The 6,335-nt window shown below is 42.6% G+C and overlaps 1 pseudogene; it reads right to left on the reverse strand.

The window, feature by feature from the left end:
* Positions 1–404: 404 nt before the first annotated feature.
* LOC103276031 lies at positions 405–795 on the reverse strand (annotated as a pseudogene).
* Positions 796–6,335: the final 5,540 nt, after the last annotated feature.

Raw genomic sequence — 6,335 nt, forward strand, 5'->3', positions numbered from 1 at the left:
TGTGCATGCAATGCCTTCAGAATTTCAGAATTGTTTGACAAATGTACATTTTTTTTTTAAATTGGAGTCTCACTCTGTCACCCAGGCTGGAGTGCAGGGGCATGCTCACAGTCATTGCAGCTTTGGCCTGCTCAGCTCAGGCGATCCTTCTGCCTCAGCCTTCCAGGTAGCTGGAACCACAGACGCAAGCTACCATGCTCGGCTAATTTTTTGATTTATTGTAGAGACGAATACTAACCATGTTGCTCAAGCTGGTCTTGCATCCTTGGGCTCAGGAAATCCTCTCGTCTCCACCTCCCAAGTGCTGGGATGACAGTCATGAGCCACCGTGCCTGGCTGGTTTTGGGGTGGTTTTTTTTTTTGCGCTTTTATTTAAACACAAATAAAATGTGCACATGAGCTGTCTATTTATTTTCTTCACTGGCATTAGGATTGGTGACACTGATGGCCAGCTGGGCTGCTCCTTCCACGATGGCTTTGCAGTTCCTGGAGAAAACGCTGTGCACAATCTCAGCACATAAGATGTGTCGCCCAACAGCAGTACTTCCAGCTCCTTGACATTGTGGACCAGGAACTTCTGGAAACCACTGGGCAGCATGTGCGTTGTTTTCTTTTGCTCCTGTAACCAACATTGGGTATCAAGATCTAGCCCTTGAGTTTTCTACTCACCCCTGTTGTCAATAACTCTGAGTTTCTGCCATGCTTAATCTTGACATATCGGTCTGACTGGTGCTGGATGATCATCTTGGTCCTCTTTTTGATCTTGGGCTTCACCAGGGGTCTGAGGGCAGCCATGATGCTGGATAGGAGATGGCTGCCTCCTCTGCAGGCAGTACTGAAGAAGAGCACATTTGTTTTCTCTGTGTCCAAGTCTCTCAGGCTGGCACGTGAGGATTGAGCCATCCTATGAGCAGTTTATTAGAAAAGGACTATACAGAGGTATTACAAAGAGTCCTGTTTGGAGAATCCCGCCCAAATGAAAGTATTTTTTGAGGAGGGGATGAGTATTCAGATGCTGGTGCTACTTGATCTGGTTATGATGGAAGCAACTGCAATACCAAATTTTTTTGTCTTTTGTAGTCACTCTGTCGCCCAGTCTGGAGTGCAGCGGCATGATCATGGCTCACTGCAGTCTCCAGTTCCTTGCTGAAGGGATCCTCCCTCCTCAACCTCCTGTGTAACTGGGGCTACAGGCTTGCCACCCAGCTAATTTTTGAATTTTTTTGTAGAGATAAAGTTTCAGTATGTTGCCTAGGCTGGTGTTGAATTCCTGAGCTCAAGCGGTCCTCCTACCTCAGCCTCCCGAAGTGCTGGGATTACAGGCGTGAGCTCCCATGTCCAGCCTCAAAAATATTTTCATAACCATTTCACATAATTGTTTTTCTTCACACATCTATGTATTTTGTTTTCTTCTCTTAAACACCACTCTGTAAGGATAGTCACAGATTTCATTGAACTGACAAAGGGGTCCATCACTCAAAATACAACAAAGAATTCCGACTTAAAGCAGGTCTCCTAAACAGGGGGCATGTTTATCAAGCGCTCGGCCTCAGAGTCCTGAGACATGGGTTCTAATCCTGCCAAGTTGCTTGAACTCAGACAGGCTTCTCTGTCTTCCTGCCAAAATTTTCATCTCTATCAAAATAGAAGCATCGCTGGGCATGGTGGCTCATGTGTTGTAATCCCAACACTTTGGGAGGCAGAGGCAAGAGGATTGCCTGGGCCAAGGGTTTAAGACCAGCCTGGGCAACTAGACAAGACCTCGTCTCTACAGTAAATTAAAAAATTAACCAGGCATGGTTCCAGCTACTTGGAAGGCTGAGGTGGAAGGATCGCCTGAGTCCTGCAGGTCAAGGCTGCAGTGGCCATGAGCGTGCCACTGCACTCCAGCCTGGGTGACAGAGTGAGACTCCAACTCAAAGAAAAAAAATCTAAAAGCTATTCTTAGCTCACAGATTGTACTGAAACAACTAGTGGGTTATCTTTGGGGAAACTAGGTGAAAAGTACAAGGATCTCTCTGTGTTATTTCTTACAACTGCACACGAATCTACAATTATCTCAATAAAAATTTCAATTAAATAAGCTAGTAGGAAGTTGGCCATAGTTTGCTAATTCCTGTTCTAGTCAGTCAGAGCAGCTCATGAAAATAGGATATTGAATTTTAAATTACACTTGTTTCTTCTGTAAACAATTTTTATTTCTTCATAATATTTGTGCATATGTATGGGGTGCATGTGGTATTTTGCTACATGCATAGAATGTGTAACGATCAAACCAAGGTATTTGGAGTATCCATCACCTCAAGTACTTATCATTTCTCTATGTTGAGAACATTTCTAGTTCTCCCAGCTATTTTGAAATATCCAATACATGATTGTTAATGATAGCCACCCTACTCTGCTACCAAATGTTAGAATTTACTCCTTCTGTTGACCTGTACGTTGGTACCCATTGGCCAACCTTTCTTCATCTTCCCACCCCCACACACCCTTTCCATCCTCTGGTATCTCTCATTCTACTCTCTGCCTTTGTGAGATCAACTTTTTTAGCTCCCACATGTGCGTGAGAAAATGTGATGTTTGTCTTTCTGTGGCTGGCTTATTTCATTTAACATAATGGCCTCCGGTTCCATCCATGTTGCTGCAAATGACATGATTTCATTTTTACTTGCTGAAATAATATTCCGAATAGTCTTCCATTGGGTATATATACCACATTTTCTATTATCCATTCATCTGGTGATGGACACTTAAGTTGATTCCATATCTTTGCTCTTGGGAATAGTGCTGCAGTAAACATAGGAGTTAAGCTCTTATTTCTTAGATTGTTTTTGACATGAACACAATGTCTGAATATGAGTTTCTTCTGATAAGTGCTATCCCCAAATATTGGTTTTATGTTGCAGCTCAAGTTTGAAAGCCTTTGCCATTTAACTGTCAGCATATTTAGAGACTACAGTGTTTCTCAAGCATCTAAGTGACATGAAGTAAATTTACATTTCTCAAATGTTAGCTTAACTGGAAAATGTAACACATGATCTTTCCTAAATAAGAAAGCCATTTATGAAACCTTGTACATTCTTTGTTTGTTTGTTTGTTTTGAGTCAGAGTCTCACTGTCACCCAGGCTAGAGTACAGTGGCACAATCATAGCCACTGGAGACTTGACCTGCTGGGCTAAGGAGATCCTTCTGCCTCAGCCTTCCAAGTAGCTGAAAACACAGGTGGGTACCACCACACCCAGCTAATTTTTTTTTTAATCTATAGTAGAGACGAAGTCTTACCAAGTTCCCAGGCTGGTCTTGAACCCATGAGCTCAGGCAATCCTCTCACCTCCACCTCCCAAAGTGCTGGGATTACAGGCATGAACTGCCACACCCAGTCAAAACCTTGTACATTTTTAAAATGTGTTATCTTGCTAGGTGGCTCATGCTTGTAATCCCAGCACCTTGAAAGGTGGAGGCAAGGGGATTACATAAGCTCAGGGGTTCGAGACAAGCCTGAGGAACATGACAGGACCTTGTCTCGACAATAAATACCAAAAAAAAAAAAAAATTAGCCAGGCATGGTGGTGCATGCCTGTTGTTCCACCTACTTGGAAGGTTGAGATGGAAGGATCACCTGAGCCCAGTAGGTCAAGGCTGCAGTGGCCATGAGCATGCCACTGCACTCCAGCCTGGGCAACAGAGTGAGACTCCAACTAAAAAAAAAAGTTTTATCTTTTAAAATAATAACATATGCAAATTTTTTAAAATCAAGCAATACCAGAGGATGTACAATGAAACATCTCTTGTCACTGTCCCTCATTTTATGTCCAAGAAGCAGTCAACATTAGTAGTGTCTTGTGTATCTGTGAGTTTTTATTTAAAGTTTGTCATTGTGGCTGTTCTTTCACTGCATTAGTTGTCAAAAATAATTATAGTAGCTCCCAGTGCCAGATGTTGCCCTGCACCTCTCAAATATCTCAACTCCCTCCAGCAACTTTCCAATGTGGGTGATGCTACTGATTGAGCTCCTGAGGGCAGTCATCAGACATGAGCAGGTAGTGTGCCCTAAGTCTGGCCCTGACCCTGACCCTGACTCTTCCCCATTGCTTTCCTCTTACCTCTTAGCTCCCTCACTCAATCCAACTCATTCCTACACCACAAGCAGCAGTGACCCTTGTTGCCCCCACCTTGCGAATGACATCTCTCCACTCTCTCTTCCTTCTCCACTTCTTTCCTCTACCCCTGTGCCCCATCTGAGATGCCTATGCAATACTAGGCTTCTGCAAGGGTCCTGGAAGTCACCTTGGAGATACGTTACCTGTGATCATCTCGTTAAGAATGTGCTGTTGACCCTTGAACTACATGGGCTTGAACTGCAAGGGGCCACTTAGATGTGGGTTTTCTTCCACTTTTGCCACCCTGCCGGGAGCCGCAATCACTAGTAAAAGTAAGGTAAAAGGGACCTGAAAACAGGAAAAACGCCGGCTGGGAGCAAGGCCCTAGTAAAATGCGGCCATGACGGAGGCAAAGCCCAATGGATCCTGTTGACGGACCTTCCCTAACTTTGAAGGATTGCGTGCACAGGCTTGAGAATGTTCCCTCTTTAATTGAGGTAATAGATGCACAAATAGATGATGGCATTTGACAGAAAAATTATACCTAGGCATAATGGAGGTGAGATTGCAGCAGAAAGGGTGCCCCTTAGGGTGTGTAAGGATGTGTTTCAGTAACAGCAGGAGGCTGAGAAGAACGAGTCGGCCACTTCCTCACAAACAACAGACCCCAGCTGAGAACTGGTGGAAAACACCCGTTTGAGCTAAAAAATAGGTTAAGATATTTTAGGATTAAATAAGTAGTTTAATGAAGATAGAATTTAGAATGTTAATAATAAGATAGTAAGATAAGATAAACTAGTAAGATAAGAGATATATAATAGTTTAAGTGATAGTTAAGAAAATATAGAGACATAAGGATAGAAATAAGATTAACAGAAATAAATATATAGTAGTAAGTAAGTTAAATAAGACTTAGGGTTAAGGTTTAGCTTTATAGGGTAAGGATAATATAGGCCTATAATAGTAAATAGTTATGAGAAAGTTAGGAAGAAAACCAGGACGTTCGTAAATGTTTGACTTAAGAAAAACACCATCTGTGGTTGAAATTGTTAAAGGTCATCTTTATTGTGAGTGCAAAGGGGATGTACGTGGGCATTTGGTTAGCAACATAAGATACATTTGTGGGTGCAGGGCTGAGTGGAAAACCTATATAAGCTTGTGAAAAATAAATAAAAGTTGGCAGAGTCTTGAACTCTCCCCAGGAAGAAGGATCCTGTCGCTTTTGTCTTTTCTTTTTCGCCGCTTCCCGATTCCCCCATCTCAAGCCCTGACTCTCTCCTGGAGCTGGACTCCGGCAAGTGGTGCCCGAATAGGGGCTTGAGTGGGTAAGTATAATTTTCATGTTGTTCGTCGTTTCGGGAATGGACTTTGTCCTGAGGGTGCTGCAGACCCCCTGTGAGTGAGTGCAGGAAAGGATAGGACAAATAGCCAGAACTTTTGAGATGTTATTGTGCCTCTTTAAGATGTTGAGAAGTAATTGTGTCTGAACTTTTTAGATGTTGTAGTGCCTCTTTAAAAAGAAGTTGAGAAGTTGTCATGTCTTTTTAAGAGTATTTCAGAATTTGAGAAGTTGTTGTGCCTCTTTCAAAGAAATAATTATGGGCCGTTCGGGTTCTAAGGAAAGGAAAGCATATTTGAGAATAATAGGAAAAACATTGCAACACAAAGATATTAAGGCTAGTAAAGATAAGCTTAATTCATTTTTAGATTTTGTGCAGAAAGTAAGTCCTTGGTTTCCTGACGAGGGAACCTTGGATTTGGAAACTTGAGATAAGGTTGGAAAAAATATTTAAAAATGGTATTCTACTAATGGAGGGACTCAGATGCCTGAGGATGCTTATTCTTTGTGGAATGTTTTGAGATAGGCGCTTATGACTACTCCTTGCTATGGTACCTTTTCCCAACCTGAGTCAACTGCCACCCCATTGCTTAGTAGAATATCCTCTCGAGCCTCTAAAATTATATTAACCCAGGAAGAGGAGCAGTCCGAGTCTGAGGAGGAGGAAGAGAAGGGGGAGCCCCCGGCTCACAATATTGAGGATCAATTGTCCTCAGAAGATGAGGCAGATTTAAATGAGGAAGCTGTGAGATATGATAACCCAGATTGGTCGCCTCTTACGTTACCTACTGCTCCTCTGTTTTCCATTATGCCACCAGTAAATCCAGTAAATAAAGTAAGAAAATATAAGCCAGGAGTTAGGGAAGCTATGCAACAAGCACATGAACAAGGAGAA

This window comes from Carlito syrichta, unplaced genomic scaffold (assembly GCF_000164805.1).
Source record: "Carlito syrichta isolate Samal-C Ts95f unplaced genomic scaffold, Tarsius_syrichta-2.0.1 Scaffold315848, whole genome shotgun sequence".
NCBI lineage: Eukaryota > Metazoa > Chordata > Mammalia > Primates > Tarsiidae > Carlito > Carlito syrichta.